This window comes from Sphaerodactylus townsendi, linkage group LG10 (assembly GCF_021028975.2).
Source record: "Sphaerodactylus townsendi isolate TG3544 linkage group LG10, MPM_Stown_v2.3, whole genome shotgun sequence".
In the NCBI taxonomy this organism is placed as follows: Eukaryota; Metazoa; Chordata; class Lepidosauria; order Squamata; family Sphaerodactylidae; genus Sphaerodactylus; species Sphaerodactylus townsendi.
In genome coordinates this window covers 74,976,626-74,994,180 of record NC_059434.1, presented here as the reverse complement: position 1 = coordinate 74,994,180, position 17,555 = coordinate 74,976,626, and the positions used below count along the sequence as shown (strand labels likewise).

Genomic DNA, 17,555 nt, shown 5'->3' with positions numbered 1-17,555 from the left:
ACAATACTAGAACCAGGGGGCATTCATTGAAAATGCTGGGGGGAAGAATTAGGACTAATAAAAGGAAACACTTCTTCACGCTACGTGTGATTGGTGTTTGGAATACGCTGCCACAGGAGGTGGTGATGGCCACTAACCTGGATAGCTTTAAAAGGGCCTTGGACAGATTTATGGAGGAGAAGTCGATTTATGGCTACCAATCTTGATCCTCTTTGATCTGAGATTGCAAATGCCTTAGCAGACCAGGTGATCGGGAGCAACAGCCACAGAAGGCCATTGCTTTCACCTCCTGCAGGTGAGCTCCCAAAGGCACCTGGTGGGCCACTGCAAGTGGCAGAGAGCTGGACTAGATGGACTCTGGTCTGATCCAGCTGGCTTGTTCTTATGTTCTTGCGAAAAGCATGCTGGAAAGGCTCCGCTTAACAGAGTTTCAGGTATCTATGCAAGAGTTGGAGTGTTCCCACCTGCTCAGGAAGACTGTTCTGTAAAATGGAGCAGCAACAGGAAAAAAAACCTCCAAGTTGAAACAATTCTTATAGCCTTGAGTGGAGAAACATTCAATGATCTCTTGTCAGATAATCGCAGCTCTCTTGCAAGCACGTCTCACATTCAGCAGTGAACTCGCGGACTCTTCATTTTTTTATCAACTTGGAACCAGGATATTTAAAGGAGCGTTTCCTCCTGTGCCAATCTTCCCATGGTTTCAGATCACGGGAGGCGGCTTTGTGCTCTGCTCTGTGTGCCTTCATCAAGAGAAACTATACCATCTCATAGAAAAATAAAAACGCGGTCAGGCAGAAGTAGTTGGGCAGGAGTAGCGTGCTTCCGCGCTAAAAAATATTCCTACTGTCACCTGCTGTCCTGAGAAGGACCACAAACACGCTTGCACTGGTGGTTCAAATGAGGCATGTGGCCCCTTCTCAGTGGCAGCCCAGGCCACGTTGGGCCACGTTGCTCTTACTTCACCCTCCTTTCCTCCCTGTGTGCTTGGTCTGGGTTGATGGAGGGTGGGGGGAAAGAAGGAGGTTCAAGAGGCAAAATAAGACACCCCTGCAGGGCAGAGGTGGGATCCAGCAGGTTCCCACAGGTTCCCGAGAGTAGGTTACTAATTATTTGTGTGTGCCGAGAGGGGGTTACTAATTGGTGATTTTTGCCTTAGTTACGCCCCTCTACCGCTCCTCAGCAGTAGCGCGCAGAACTTGAAGCAGTCTAGCAGGAGGTACACCGGCGTGCGTGGCAGCCTGCGCCTGTGTGCATTCATTTCCCGCCCAAGGACCGGCGCAGTGGCTGCGTCCTTGCCACAGCAGTGCCCCGCCCCCAGAATGCCCAGCCACGCCCCCTTTGTGCCCCGTCCAGCCCCATTGGCGCTACGCCACAGTTTGAATCCCACCACCATGGGAGCCTATTACTAAAATTTTTGGATCCCACCACTGCTGCAATCCCTTTCCCTGCAACCCAAGCCTGCTGCTCTGAGGTGGCCGCTTCGTGCCTCACCTCATGGCCCTCTTTTTGTCTTCCACGCCAGCTCCAGCCTGGCATGGGCCTTTGTGTATTTGTCAATACAGAGGAATGAGAGTGGGGGAAAGGCAGGGACTGGCAAGAGCAAAGGGAACCAGAGAGGACGGAGTCATCGTCACTGTTGTTGCAAAGAACCACGGTTGGCTGCAGCCTCCAGCTGTCAGGGGAACTCCGCTGCCATTGCTTCACTCCCTTTTCTCATGTGTCCCCCTTGTTGCCAACCAGCAGCCAACCACAGCACCTTTGGCACTAGGACCCAAGCGGAGCATTTCATAGAAGAAAGAAGGTCCAGGAACGGGCAGTGGATTGATTCTCAATTGAGGTTCTTTCTTCCTGTGAGACAAGGTATTGGTTGGTTGGTACGCAGATCAGGGCATTTTCAGTGGTGGTCCCCAATTTATAAAACTTCCGACACCAGGAAGTCAGCCTCACCCCTTGCTTCAGCTTTTCAGAAGCTGCTAGAGTCTATTGATTACTCCTCAGCCTTATTTGGATGGATTTCTGTTGTGTTTTTGTACGTTGTTTGTAGGCTCGGTGCTGTGGATTTCTTTAAAATCTTGGGTGGAGGGAGTTGCCCCTCTTGGCTTGCAGATGATGTTTTAGGTTTCTGCTTTAATGGCTGTATTGTTTTAATCAAGTATATGGCAAGATAGGATGTAAACACAAATAAATAAATATACGTGGCATTCAAAATGCTCAGCAAATCATTTGTTTACAGTTGTCTCTGGATATAAAGTCTGTAATTAAAGGTAGCCAACTCAATGTTGACTCAGCCTTCCATCCTTCCGAAGTTGGTAAAATGAGAGACCAGGCTGCTGGAGGTAATGTGTAGACGACTGAGGAAGGTAATGACAAACCACCCCACAAACATAACCTGCCTAGTAAACATCATGATGTGACATCACCCCATAGGTCAGTAACAACATGGTGCTTGCACAGGGGGACAACCTTTACCTTTTTTTTAAATAAAGGAAATATTATCAAGCAATCGGAAAAAGGGAGAAGAAAAACCGCTTCAAGCTTTGAGCACACCAGATAGGCCAGTGATGGCGAACCTATGGCACGAGTGCCAGAGATGGCACTCACAGCCCTCTCTGTGGGCACACACACACAAGAGTTCATCATGTGGGGGGGGGGCCGGAAAATCACACACACCCCCACACACAGACATCTAGGTTGGCCTGGGCCACTGGGGACAATGCCCCGCGGCGAGCAGGGAGGACTCGGCTGGCAGGCCTGGTGCCTGTACTCCGGGTGGCTGATGCTCGAGGGGGGGCAGAGGAGGCGGAGTTGCTAGAGAGGCACAGAGTGGTGCACGTGGGACTTGCTGGAGGCTAGAGTAGGCTGGCCCTGCTTTCGGCCCGAGGTAAGCAGGGAACAGAGGCAGAGGGGGTGGTGGAGTTGATGGCGCTTTTCCTGGAAGCAACGCCAGGAACAGAGTGACTGGTGCCGCCCCTTGGGACTAAAACCTCAGTATTCAGGCTAAACCGCCACGTTGGCACTCTGCGATAAATAAGTGGGTTTTGGGTTGCAGTTTGGGCACTCAGTCTCGAAAAGGATTAAGCCATCACTGAGATAGGCCCTTCATTTCTTTCTCACTGACTAAATGAACCATGAACAGAAAACATTTTTTCATGCATCAAACCAAAGGCTTCCTCCCAGGTGATGAAAGCAATGTTTCCTCTTGTGTGATTAAGAGCAGCAGACTCTAATCTGGAGAACAGGGTTTGATTCCCCATTCCTCCACATGAATGGCAGACTCTAATCTGGCACTGGAATTGTTTCCTTGCTCCTACACATCGAGCTTGCTGGGTGACCTTGGGCTAGTCACAGTTCTCTCAGAACTCTCTCAGCCCCACCTGCCTCATAAGATGTTTGCTGTGGGGAGAAGGGGGGGGGGAAAGAGTTTGTAAGCCATTTTGAGACTCCTTAAGAAAAGGTAAGGTATAAAAACTCTTATTCTTCTTCTAAATCCCCCCTAAAACAAAATATCATTCTCTGCACAAACACAGAGAATGCAACCCAGGTGGTCACTGGGGTTGTGGCAGATCCCAGGAGCAATGAGGGACCCGGCAAGAAAGAAATGATAACAATGGGATCCCTCCTGTGGGCCTACACTTGTGGTATTTTTGAAAGGCAAATAGCTTGCTTAAAACCAAGGCCACAATGAATTTGAGCCATAAACTTCCTCTCACAGTTCAAGATCCAGGGCATGGGAAAAGGACTGAGTCGCCAACTTGGGAATGCACAAATTTAGAGAGAGATTTCCTGGCCCAGGACCAGAGCTTACTCACCACAGACTTGCTGCAATTTAAAGGGGATGAATGTTTTATAAATCTTGTCCACAGTAAGTGCCCATTTCCCTCGGGATCAGAAGGACTCAGGAGGGACTTCTCCAATCTCACCTCAAAATCATCTGGGTCGTTCCAGTTATGAGGAGAGTAATGATGAATGATTACATCCTGGCCTTGCTCCTGACAAGAAAAATCCCATTTCTGGCACCTGCTCACACATAGCATTCTGATGCCACACTAGGCAGTTACGCAGTGTTCATGTAAAGCACAAACCACACAACTGCCCGACACAATTTGCATCACTCTGTCACTGCAGGGCTCAGACACCACACCTATAGGGCTTGTTATGCAAGGAATACATGATGCAATCCAGCTTAGGAATCGCATCACAGGAACTGTTGCCCAGTCAGGATTTGTAAAGGGGAAGTCCTTGGAAAGGACCCCAGGTCAACTCACACTATTGAATGTTTCAGATAAAGGATACGTCAACCACTCCTTCCCTCAAATAAACCACAATACTTAAAAGAGACAGCTTCGAATCCAACGGAGGTCTAAGATCTATGCTTGTCAGCAGAACAAGCCATTCTAAGTTCCAGTCTTACAAAAGAGTCGCTCCTGGAATGGCACTTGTGATGTGAGTCCTTTGCTCAGTTGCATCAGCATCTTTTCAGCTCCAGACCTAGTCTTCATTGAGACAGTTACAAGGATGCCAACAGTCCTGGAGAAATATATCCTGTCCCTTTAACAGATCAGGTGAAGTTCCTTAGCTCCAGTTCCAGCTGCCCTCACTAAGCATCTTGTTAAAGTGGACATTTTTTCCCAGCACTGTTGGCAACCCCAACTACAACACACAGAGGGGGGAAGGCCCTGCACCATTTTCACAACCTAAAAACATCCCAAGGAACTACTACTTGGCCTCTTGAAACAAGACAACCAGCACTGAAGAAACAACCAGCACTGAAGAAAGAAACAACAAAGTTAAGGATGAAATGTATATTCCCCTTTGGATTGCACTTAGGAGGCTGAAGAGAAACAGCGAGAATGCAGATATAAGCAGATTAGATCAACTGGGAGGCTTGGGAGGAGAAAGAAAGAAGAGTTGAAAGGTATTGACAGTGAGAACCATCCTTCAATCATCTCAGCTTTTGATACACTGATCTTTAAATGTGGTCATAGCATAGCAAGCCTTTATTGGCATAGACAACAGTACAACAATAATAAAAATGGATTAAAAAGCATATACAATACAGGAAATAAATGTTAGGTCGAAGGAAATCTACTGGCGTTTAGTAATTTCCAGGAGAAAGTCTGCCACTATCATACAGAGAGAAGGATCAGGATTGTCCAACAAGTAGTGTAATCTAATTAAATCGGGGATATCGGGTAAATGTAAAGGAGTAAGATTCACATACTTGGATCTGATTTCCTTTAAACTGTAGTAATTGGTGGGCCAGAGATTCAACTTGAAACAACAGAGATTCAACTTGAAACATGTGTATTGATGGGTGGTTTGTAAATTTCTCCAGTAGCTCTGCAGGGCTGTTTTAGGTTGGAAGAGGCGGAGAAGCCCCCCCCCCCTTCACACCACCCAGTCCTGTTACAAACGGAGTCCTTATCTGCCTGATAATTAAGTTTCCAAAACTGCAGGGAGCTCTGAACATAGAACACCTAAAGTATGTCTGGCTCGATATCCTGGTGGACCTCCAATAGTATATCACATATTTTGGCCTTCCAATCAGTTGAATGCACAAAGAAGACTGGAAATCAGGCTGCTTGGAGAATGATGATGGGAACTTTATACTGGGGGTGGAGGGGAAGGATATACAAATGATACTTAGCTCCTCCACTCCCCCAGTAGGGTTGGCAACTTCTGAACTGGTCCTTCTGGAAAGCCCTTTAACATTTTTTTAAATTACATATTGGTCCTGCTCACAAGTTAGAGTAAATCTATGTACAATCCAGCCCTATTCATATGTTTCAGTGAACTCAAGTACATGCATGTGCACAAACAAAACGAGGGACCAATACTGGAATAAATGTTGGGAGGTTTTTAATCATACATTTGACTGTACCTGAGTTGAATGTAATATACATATTTTTTTAATGTACTATATGAAGTATAAGGATTCTGTGTATTCACTGTAACTTGTGAACAGGGCATTGGTGTGTATGTTTGATTTTTTGGCACAAGCATTGGGTAATTCTCACGTTATATTCAGTGCACGTACAACTGAACATGTGACTGAAACCTGTTCCATCCATAAAGCTATTGGATCTTACAAACCACTGTACGCATGTTATTATTTTAAGCATTCTGTTCAGTTTCAAGAGCAAGGTCACCTTTTGTTGTGTGGGTTTTGCCTTGACAGAGGAATTTTCCACAGGCAGTTCAGAAGAATACTTAACCAGGAGGGGGGCAAAACCGGCAGCCATTGAGGGGTTAAGACAGATCAAGACAAAATGTAAGTGTTGCTGGGAAAATGAAATGCATTACCTTGCTCATGAAATGCTACCATGGATTACTAAATGGATTTTTTTTTGCAAACAAGGAAGTGTCTATTTCTGCACTGTGGAAAATCAAAACACCTTCTGTCTGGTTGAAATTGGAGAATGTTATTTGCCAGATGGTTCCCCGCCTCTTCTTAAAAAGTGAATCAAAAAAGGTACTGATTATTTCTGTTCTGTTCTCTTGCTCCTAACTTGTACACGACCATCAAAATACGGTTTTCTGGTTTTTGGTATTTCTAAAGACAAATTGATTGTGCAAATACTGATTCCTCTTTTCCCTTAAACTAATTACTTGTAGTTACCCAGTACATGAAAAATACAGCAATCTTCAAGACATCTCAATTGCCAGAAATATTTTTTTAAAAAAACCAGTGAAATACCTCAGTTCTTTAACATATTGATCAGTACAATTCAGAAACTAAGGACTTGCACAACTGTCTCAGCAACAGCACAATGTAATAATGAGGATAAGGATCTGGGACACAGAGGTTTGCATTTCTATTCAGCAATGGAAGCTTGCTTGTTCAGAGTGAGAAATAGGTTTGTAATTATGAATTGCTCCTGCATATTCAAGATTCAGAAGAAGAGTTGGTTTTTACACCCTGTTTTTCTCTACTTTGGAGGAGTTTCAAAGGGGCTTACAATCACCTTCCCTTCCCCTCCCCACAACAGACGTCTTGTGAGGTAAGTGGAGCTGAGAGAACTGTGACTGGTCCAAGGTCACCCAGCAGGCTTCATGTGGAGGAGTAGGGAATCAAACCTGGTTCTCCAGATTAGAGTCCACTGCTCTTAACCACTATGCCACACTGGCTCTCATCACCATGGAGACAAGAACTTGGTCAAACTTCAACCCAAGATAACACAGAGTTTGGAATGGAAGCCTTCAGGCTTTAATCTTGCCCAGATAACAGTAGGCAAGATTAGAAGCTTGGCACAAACTATTTGGATGCAGCACAATCTGGGAAAGGCAGGAGCCATCAGCATAGGACAGCTTAAGTCAGTCTAGTGTGAATTTTCTTTAATGCTTTCAGACAGACAAGAGTGGCTTTTATGGACCAAACAGTGGGCTGGATCCTCTCTCACATGCAGGATTCCTGCCCTTTCCCAAGCGCCAACCTAAATGGTGCAAGGTCTGCTCATTAATAGGGACAGGGCTAACAATTGGGTACTCCCTTCACCCCGAGATAGAGCCAAACTGTTCTGCAACACTACCAGGTGGAGCAACCCCTCACTCTGTCTGCTCTTCTTCCTGAGGCAGAACTGAACTTCCTTTTCTCCTCTGATCCCTACAACATCTCATCCCTCTTCTCGAGGGTGATGGGATCCTGGAGCCTTATCCCTATGGGCCAATCTGACTGGATGTTTTTCCCTTTCCGGGGCAAGATAGCCTCCTGTCTATCACATATATACTAAAGGGAAATTCCTTTCAGTACAGAAAGGAACGTGCATGATGAGAACAGAGGAAACTGTGACCTTTTCATTCCCTTTTGGAAATGCCTTCCAAAGTTTCCTTATTTTGAGGGAGCTACGATAAGTCCTAGGGAGATTCCGCATGGACCAAAAACAGTGGTGTCAAAACGGTGTGAAAATGGTGTAAATGCTTTTACACCGTTTTAAACCGTTTTACACCATTTTCACACCATTTCCACACCATTTCCACACTGCTGTTTTTGGCCCATGCGGAATCTGTCCTAGACTCTTGCAAAATCCAGAGAATCAGGGATGAAATGGCTTGGGCGGTATGTTGTAGTGGTAAGGACAGGAGACCCCAATTCAAATCCCCACACTGCCACAATGTTCACTGGGCTACCTTAGGCCTGTCTTTCTTTTTCTAAGCCTGGTCTACCTCACAGGGTTGTTGTGAAAAAGAGATGGTATAGAACAATACATGCCACTTGGAACTCTTCAATGGAAAAGCATGGGAACAGTGCAAGATATTTGGATAAGAACTGTCTATAACTTATCCGCTGTTGAAAAAAATAAACTATTTGAAAGGAAGTTTGAAAGAAGGGGGGTTTAGATTCCCTTTTCCACCTGCCCCAATCAGTGTTGCAGGGAGGGGGCATTATGACTCAGTGGTGGGGAATCCACCAAGTTCAAAGGATTCAACAGTAGGTATTGTGAAAGACTTGTAGTTGAGATGTGGACAGCTTCTGTCAAAAGGGAACCTTGATCAACCACAGATCTGACTCAGCACGAGACAACTTCACGTGCGCTCAGACGCTTTTATCTAAAGACGTTTTCCTTCCTCAAACTTTCTTCTGCTACTGCTGCCTCAAATGACTTGTGCTTTTCAACACAGCTTTTATATTCCACTTTTCTTCGCAATTGGACCCAAAGCAGCTTACAACGCTGTCCTCCCTCCTCCGTGTTATCCTAACAAAGCTGCAAGGAAGTTTGGGCTATTAGAGAATAGCCGGCTTCCTTGGCAGACTTGGGGATTCTCCTAGATCCTACCCTGATATTCTAACCACAATGTCACACCCACATTCCTTACTCTAGCAAAAGGTCCTTTGGAACCTTTCCCAAATACACATCCACGGAGACTGTCTAACACACAGGGCTCACTGCCCTTTTCAGTACTACACAGTGGTGCTTCTAGACACCTCCCTGCCAAGAGTCTTTCTCCTCTCAAAGAAAGAATATTTTCATCTCACAGGATGCTCCTTTCCAGGTACTTTCTAGATGGCTTTACACCCAAATTTCTAACCAGACTGAATAATATCTGGGCTGAACCCAAGCCTGACTGTTCCAAGCTAAAGGGGGCGGGGTGGACTTGGCAGAACCAACCAGTCACATGCACCCTTCTCCTCTTACACAGACGCATGAAGCTGGCTTACGCTGAATAAGATCCATTCACCCATTAACGTCAATACTGTCAATTCAGGCTGGCAGCTCTCCAAGGTCGCATCACCTACTGCCCGGTCCTTTTAACTGGAGATGTTCGGAGATTGAATTCGGGATCTTCCTGCTCCTATTTTCATCCCTGAATCTCAAATTAAGAATGAGAAGGTATACTGGTAGGATAGATTTCACTTCTCTTCTGCAAGGCCAAATCAGAAATCAACTCAAGTGCTGTGCAAGGGGGGGGGGGGGCGGGGGTATCAGGAAGAACTCAACAAGACCTTGTTATTGTCCAGCATCAATTAGGGGAGATGACCTTTATCTAGGACAGTGATGGCGAACCTATGGCACAGGTGCCAGAGGTGGCACTCGGAGCCCTCTGTGTGGGCACGCGCACACAGAGTTCGTCATGTGGGGGGTGGAAAATCACACACCCCCAGACACACATCTAGGCTGGCCCGGGCCACTGAGCAGGAAGGACTTGGCTGGCAGGCCTGGTGCCTGTGCTCCAGGTGGCTGCTGCCAGAGGGTGGGTGGTGCAGAGGAGGCAGAGATGCTAGAGAAGCACAGAGCGGTGCGCACGGGACTTGCTGGAAGTTAGAGCAGGCTGGCCCCTGCTCGAGCAGGTGGGGCGGAGGAAGAGGGAGCCAACCTTTTTTTTCTAAACTTAAACCTCAGCACTCAGGTTAAATTGCCGGGCTGGCACTTTGCGATAAATAAATGTGGTTTGGGTTGCAATTTGGGCACTCGGTCTCAAAAAGGTTCGCCATCACTGATCTAGGATGTAGATCTCTTATTTTACATAACATAATGGGCCAAGGCAAATAAATGCTTAGTTTGCATCCATTTCAATAAGCAGTGTTTGCATTTTCAAGGGACCTTTTTTTAAAGAAAAAGAGAAATCAGCAGTATCAATAAAAAACAACAAGAGAGGCGAGAGAAGAGGAACTCTGTAGGGAGAGAAGGGAAACTCTGTAGGAAAAAAATAAAATCAGCTATACTAGGACTCATATAAGAGCATTTCGAAAAGTCGTCTTTCTCCACCCAAGGCAGGTGCACCCCATCGCTAAAACTACAGAAAAGGGCAGCGGTAAGGCAAAACGCCACGAGTGCGCGATCGGGGCGTTACGCAAACGTTTCGGGCGCGGTTTTCTAACCGTGCGGACTCGCCTCCTTGCGTGCAAAGCGGAGACGGAACCGCCAGCCAGGCTTTCCTTCCCGAGCCAGCAGCGGGCTCAGCCTGCAAAGAGCCCAGTCCTGCCAGCGGGTCCCGTTCCAAGTAGGACGGCGCATTCCCCCGGGGGCGCGGTCCGGAGCCCGGAGCCAAATCCTTGTGCCAGCCCGCCCCGCAAGCGTCGTCTGCACCGCTGGGAGCCAGTCCCATAAGCAGCGGGCAGTTCCCTGCCGGGATACTGGGATGGCCGGTCCGGAGAGGGCCCTGGGAGGTGTTTTCTTCCAAGCAAGGGAGCGAAGGCAGCCTGTGGCGAACACCTCGCCAGCACAAAACCCCGCAAGCGTCTGAAATCGAAAGCAGAACCAAGGCCTAATTTCTGGCTGCAGAGCAAATGAAAATCCTCGGTGCAAAAAAACGATTGGGGGGGGGGGTTATGCAGCAAGGGAAGAGTGAGGTATAGTGGTTACAGCAGGGACGCTCTGAGTAAATCGAAAGTTTTGGAAGAGAGGGGCCGATATCCTGAAGCTGGTTGCAATGTCAGCCCCTGCGTTTAATCCTTACAAAGCCATCACTAGGAGCGTCGGCAGGGCAAGAGAGCCAACCCCCAGCAACTTAGAAGGAACAAGCATGCAAAGGCTCTGATTGCGTTGCAAGCTTGTAAAAAGCCATTTCCTCCAAAGGGCAAGAGCCCTCCAGAAAGCGAGGGCTCGCAACCCGTCTAGGCAGTCTAGACCGTCACGCTCTTGCTCGCTCCGGTACAAAACTGAACGAGAAAAAGCAGTCTGCTGATTGTAAGGCCGAAATTGCTCCAGCGCCCTAGAACGGATTTCTTTCCAGCCCGGCTAGCCAGCCTTTTCGCTCTTTCCTCTCCGGGAATCTAGTCTAGAGGATGAATGCAAAAGCAGGCAGAGCGAGCAGCGGCACATGCGAGGCGCGGCCTCGTTACCTGCAAAATTTCTCCCCGGGAGAGATGCTCGGAGAGGCCGGCTGGACCCGCGAAGGCGCCCGGTGGCCGCGAACCTCCGTCGCCCTGCAGCCTCTGAAACGAATGCCCGGGATTTTTCACCGCCGCCCACGCGCCTAGCAAAGCAGCTCGAACATCGCGTCCATCGTGACAACCCTCTCGTCCTATAGGGACGCGGCTGAGCCCGCCTCCCGTCCCTCCTGGGCCAATCGCCGCTGCAGAATGGAACGAGCCTCCTAACCTCCTTCAGTAGAGGCGCAAGCGTGGGCTGGAACAGCGAGGTGCGTCATGGAACCCCGCTGAGTGACAGCGAGGCCAGCCAAGGAGAAAGCGCTTTCCGTCCCCACCCTCTGCCCCAGCCAACTGGAAGGGCACGCTGGGCGTGTCCCCGCCCTCGATTTTTTGGATGCGGTTTCAGAGGAGCAAAAAAGAGGAGGAGGGGAGGTCTGGGTTGCCAAGTGGCGGGTTGCAAACGGGTCGATTTGCTGTGCACCGCCGGCGCCAGTTTGCAAGCTGTGGAGGGTTGCCCCGTGAACAAGCCGATCCTGTTCCTCTGCCTTGCAAGAGAACTTGATTTGCAAAGATCAGCAAATGAATTTTTTAATGGCCTAAAGGCCAACGTGACCCTCGACCCGCAGTTAAAGGCACAGCTGCAGAGGGAGACGGATAAGTTGTCAGTGCTACATTTGAGCTGAAATCGGGTTTCTAAAAGTGAGCTGCTCCCACCAGGCAGCTTAAATGCAGTTTTATTCATTTAAAATTGCTTCTTCATTCTTCTTTTGTTTCATGTTCATGGAAACAAACCCGACTGGATGGTGCAATAAATGTGTGTGAGAATGCGATCGTGGATTGCATATTCTAAAAATCAGTTAATGTGACATGGGCCATTAATGCAGTTGAGACCTGCCCACAGTCAGCCCACATTCCCACTGGGTCAGATTCTTGGTTGTGTACAGCCTTCTTCCCTCCCAACCTTGCCTTGACACCGATTAGAGAAGCCCCATGGTTTGTGGAAGTGGGCAAAGTGAAGCAGAATAGTACCATCACCATTTAGACTCTGGCTACATAATTTAGAGCACCATGGTGTTGTCTCTGACCATGTTGGTCACTTTGCTATTTATCTTACACAGAGAGAGTGGGTTCTTTTTGATCTCTTATCCATCCCATTACCTAAACTGTAATCTCTAGTAAACATTCTTCAGCATAAACCCATTTGTCCCTTACTTTCCCAATCTGTCTGGCCTGATAAATCATGACTCAACAGTGATAGCTAAGTGGCATGCAAGTGGATTCCACACAGCATTTTTATAATGTTATAATTGTTAGAAATGAACCCATTTTCCCCTTTAATAAATGGAAAATGAATTCATTAACAACCATTGCAACTCGTTATAAATATGCTGTGTGGAATCACTTGCAGCAAATTCAGAATAATTGAGGATAGACTGAATCTTCAAACGAACCCTGGTTGGCATTGTCAAGGGTAGTGACTCTACTAGTATATAAATATGCACCTATGATGGACAGTTTCGAGTTCCACTCTCTGGGGACTTCCGCCAATGACTTTTAAATGATAAATTAGAATTTTGAAAAGAGGGGGAAGTGTTTGGCAGTTAAACTGCCGGCCAGCTGGGAGGTTGTAGGATTTTGATGAGAGAAGGGTTCGGAGGTCTGCTGGTTAGGCAGAGAGTCTTTAACAACCACAACCTTTATTTGGCATTTAAAATAGATTCTAGAGCGTTGCCAGACATTTTTGAAATACAAATCAAGAGTACATTCAAAACGCAGACAGGAAGACTGTATATAGCAGTATACATTACTTGGAAAGTTCTGTCACTTGTAAAAGAAATTTTGCTACTTTTTCCAAGAGCATGACATCTGTATTATTTGACAGAAGCTTCACAACAGAACAGTCAGAGTCTCTTTCAGATTTGTCTAGGGCCAGCCTGGGAGAGAAATTCCTAATGCTCACATATCTCAGACAGTCAAGAATAATGTGAGCAAGAGTCTCCACTTGATTTTTACAGTGTGGACAAACCCGATCCTGGAGAGGGTTGGATAAGTAACGACCCTTTGTAATGGCCGATGGGAAGATATTGGGGCAGAGAGTCCATTAGCGGCTCTAGGTATTTTGAAGATAGTAAAATTTGGGTGCTGTTCCTGTCAAAAATAATTAAAAAGTGGGAAATCTATCTGATCTGTGTTATAGAAGTCTGGTGCTGTTCCTGTCAAAAACAGTTAAAAGCCTTTATTTTCCTCGCTATAAGTCTGAATCAGTCACAGAAGAAACCTGTTTTGTAACTGTCATTTTTTTTCTCAGGCCTCAACTCTCCAGTAATTTGGTTACTGTAATACTGAGAGGACTGGAGGAAAGGAAAACAAACAACCCCCATGTACCAGTGAAATAAACCTGTTTTTCGGTGGTTTTCATTAAACCTTGTGTGTGATTCCTTTAAGCCTGTAATCTCTTTTTTTTAAAAGTAAAGGCCCCTCATCCGCGAGTGAATAGTGGTGCTGCATAGGAGGACTGCAAAGCGCCGTCCCCAGGGAGCCGTTCGCACAGGGGGCGCAGCTGCTCCGCCCGAGTGGCGCAAAGCCGCCATTTTCCGACCTCGCTTCACCAGCGAGGTTTTCGGAAAACGGCGGCTTGGAGCCGCTGCCGTGCGAACGGCAGCAGCTCCACGGCGCCTTCCTTCCCTCCCTCCCCCCCTTTCGCCCTCTACCTACCGTGTCTGTGGCCGTCCAGCGCGTCGCCGAGGCCTGGGGACACGCTCCCCTGCCCTGCGACGCTGGAGCACTCGCACAGGGCAGGGGGGAGCGTGTCCCCAGGCCTCGGCGACGATGCGGACAAACCACAGAATGCACAGCCAGATTACAGTTGCTGAAGAAGCAGATGGCGATCTGCGGTGCCGTCTTCCGGTTGTTTCTGGGGACCGTTCATGCGAGCCGGTCCCAGGAAGAGACTTGGTCGGCGTGGAATCGCCGATGGCAACCCACGACTGCGTCGCCGTCTGCGGAAGCTTGTGGCCTAAGAGAATGCCTGGTGGCACCCTGAGTCTAAGCATTGCCTTCATTGAGAGTTAGAAGACTAAGCGGTTCCCAAAGTCTCAATTATAAAAATAAAAAATATTGTTTTAAAGAAATTTGTAGGATATGAAATTTAATTCTCTGATTTCCAGGTGCGGGGATGGGGTGTTGTCCCAGTGCATGAATGAACCATACTTGGCAAGAAGTAAGCACACACTGGAAGCAAGCCAGGCTGAGGTTTATCCATTTAACTCATCCTGAAGATGATTCCTATATGAAACTATTGTTTTAGTTATTGCTTGTTGGTAATATACTTTGAGGGAGGAAATGTGACATGGTATAGCCTGATTATGGAAGATCTCAAAAGCTATGCAAGATCCAGTACCTGGATGGGAGACCACCAAGGAAGACCCCGCAGAAGGCGGCATTGGTAGACCAACTCTGCTTGACATTTCCCTTAAAAGCTCCTTGCTGGGGTCTCTCTAACTCAGTTGTGACTTGATGGCCCTTCCATATATAATTTACTTTACATACTATGGCAGATTCCACATGGGGCAAAAACAGTGTGAAAACGGTGTAACCCCTTTTATACTGTTTTAAACCATTTTGCACCGTTTTCACACTGCTGTTTTTGGCCCATGTGGAATCCACCTAAGTTACTAGATTTGCTTGAACACAAGATGCTTAAGTGCCCTCTATATGATAAGTTTATTTTGACTGAATGGTCTGGGAAATATAATAAATGGAAACTGAACTATTTGCTGTTGGGTAAGAACCAGAGAGTCTCCAGTGATGTAGCCCTGTTTTGTGTTTTAGTAAATAAATACAGGAGAGCAGGTGGTTCTTATAGAGGAATGGTAAAATAAGTTTTATTCTATATTTTAACTTACTTATTTCTTCATTTGTAAATAATCTGGAATTTGGTTTTTATGAATTATTGTTTTACTGGTTGTTAACCATGAACTAACTAACTAACTAACTAACTAACTAACTAACTAACTAACTAACTAACTATTATGTTATTCAACACACTGCTTAAAACTGCAAAAAGAATCTACACCTGACAATTGCTTTCTGTCCTTCCTCCATGGGCAAATGTTTTAACAGCTTCCTTGTACATTCCCTAAACCTTTACAGGTATTTGCTATGTGCCTTGGGGATTCTAGAACTCCTCCACTGAGATTCCAATCTCTGTAAAGGGTGGATTACATTTCATTTTAGACAGGACCTGATGCAATACAGCTCTGAGTTTGCCACTGAGTTTGAAACAAACAGTCCTGTCCAACCTATTACTGACTTTTATATCTTTAAAGTGCTTGCTTCCCCACTTGAGTAGTCCTTGGTGCCTCTTGAAATTTGTTCGGCACTTAGCACAGTCTAAATTCACAATGCAGTTCTTTCAAGAGTTTCTCTAGTCTAAGCCCAAGGAAATCTATGGGTTTTGACTAGAACCTCTGCAGAGGGTGGTACTAAAAGCCAGTTTAAGGCTAGCGTGAACTGTAGATTGTAGGGTTTTGCCACTATGCCCTCCAAAATCTTTTTTTCTCTTTCCTTATTTTTTTAAACAGAAGAAAAGGGGTGAGGAATTAAAAAGTGTGCATGTTATTTACCCTACACTTCCTTTTTCAGATATCGTTGCAGGTTCTGGCAACTGGGCCTGTCACTATGATTTTGCCCCCAAAATGATAAAGCGAATCTTAGTAGCTGTGGATGTTTCCTGAATGGGCAGCTCCTCTGCAGAGATTCAGGCCTGAGGGTCAAAGTATATGTTACATGGGAAATTAATGACTGAATATCCTGATATATTTCTAAGCCTCCAAATCTCCCTTGGGAGATATTTGGATAGGGACCACAGCACTGGAGAACCATAGCTTGGATCTTGTGATTACTCAGAGGAGGGCCATGGCTCAGTGACAGAGTATCTACTTTGCATATAAAAGATTTCAGGTTCAGTTCTGGGCGCCTACACTTTAAAAGTAGGTGATATAAAAAACCTCTAGTCCCTGTCTAGACAAGGCGATATATTCATTCTTCTTGCTCCTTTGTATGGTGATGACATCTATCTACTGAATTATTATGAACTTATTGTAAACTGGTTTTAATTGTATTTATGATGTTTTAAATATTATATTATTTATTGTATCGTATAGATTTTATTGCAAGCCGCCTTGAATCTTTCAGAAAAAGGTGGGGTATAAATGTAATGTAACAAATAATAAACACCCAGATCCAGAGGTGGGATCCAGCAGGTTCTCACAGGTTCCCGAGAGTAGGTTACTAATTATTTCTGTGTGCCAAGAGGGGGTTACTAATCTGTGATTTTGCCACGTGATTTTTGCTTTAGTTACGCCCCTCCTCTCAGCAGTAGTGCGCAGAACTTGAAGCAGTCTAGCAGGAGGTGCACCGGTGTGCGTGGCAGCCTGCGCCTGCGTACATTCGTTTCCCACCCAAGGACCGGCGCAGCAGCTGCGTCCTTTCCACAGCTCCGCCCAGGAATGCCCTGCCCCTGGAATGCCCGGCCACACCCCTGTTGTGCCCCGCCCAGCCCCATTGGCGTTATGCCACAGTTTGAATTCCACCACCATGGGAATTTTTGGATCCCACCACTGCCCAGATCTATATCTAACCAGATTTCCTGGGACTGCCATAGAGGCCTTTAACCACAGCCTGATGTCTGTGGTAAAATGGCGGAGTGAACAAATTAAAAGTGATTCCTGATAAGACTTGAAGTAGTGGTAATCGGGAAAGCTGAGGCCTTGCAGGACACAGGACTTCCCACCTTTGATGGACATCAGTTGACCCTTGCTCACTCAGTTCACTTTGTCAAGCCTAAAAGATGGCCCTCAAGTTAGCCATCTGGATCCATCCCATACTGTAATACACTCTACATGGGTCTGCCAGTCAACCAGAATGCTACTGCTCAGTTATTATCAGGAGCTAGACAGCATATGTGCATTATCGCCATTCTCCAGTCACTCCGTTGGCTGCATTTTAGCTACTAGGGTCAATTTACAAAGCCATTTACAAAGCCCTGCATGGCCTTGGACCCTTGTATCTACAGCACTGCCTCTCCTCCTGTTTCTGCTTTAACTGCTTTGCTCATCAGCTCAGTGACTTCTGCAGGTACCACTATGCAAACAGGCAAGATCTGCCCATATGCTCCTTCTCTATAGTGGCCCCCTCCTTGTGGAATGGTCTGCCCAAATAAGTCAGGAGGGCTCCCACA

General features: G+C 46.6%; 1 protein-coding gene across 1 annotated transcript in view; it reads right to left on the bottom strand.

Annotated features, from left to right (window-relative positions):
• PPM1K (protein phosphatase, Mg2+/Mn2+ dependent 1K) overlaps positions 1–11,431 on the bottom strand; it is a 29,362-nt gene extending 17,931 nt beyond the window's left edge. Inside the window, 1 exon segment of the mRNA XM_048509669.1 lies at positions 11,285–11,431. The gene's annotated coding sequence lies outside the window, so the exon portion shown is untranslated.
• Positions 11,432–17,555: the final 6,124 nt, after the last annotated feature.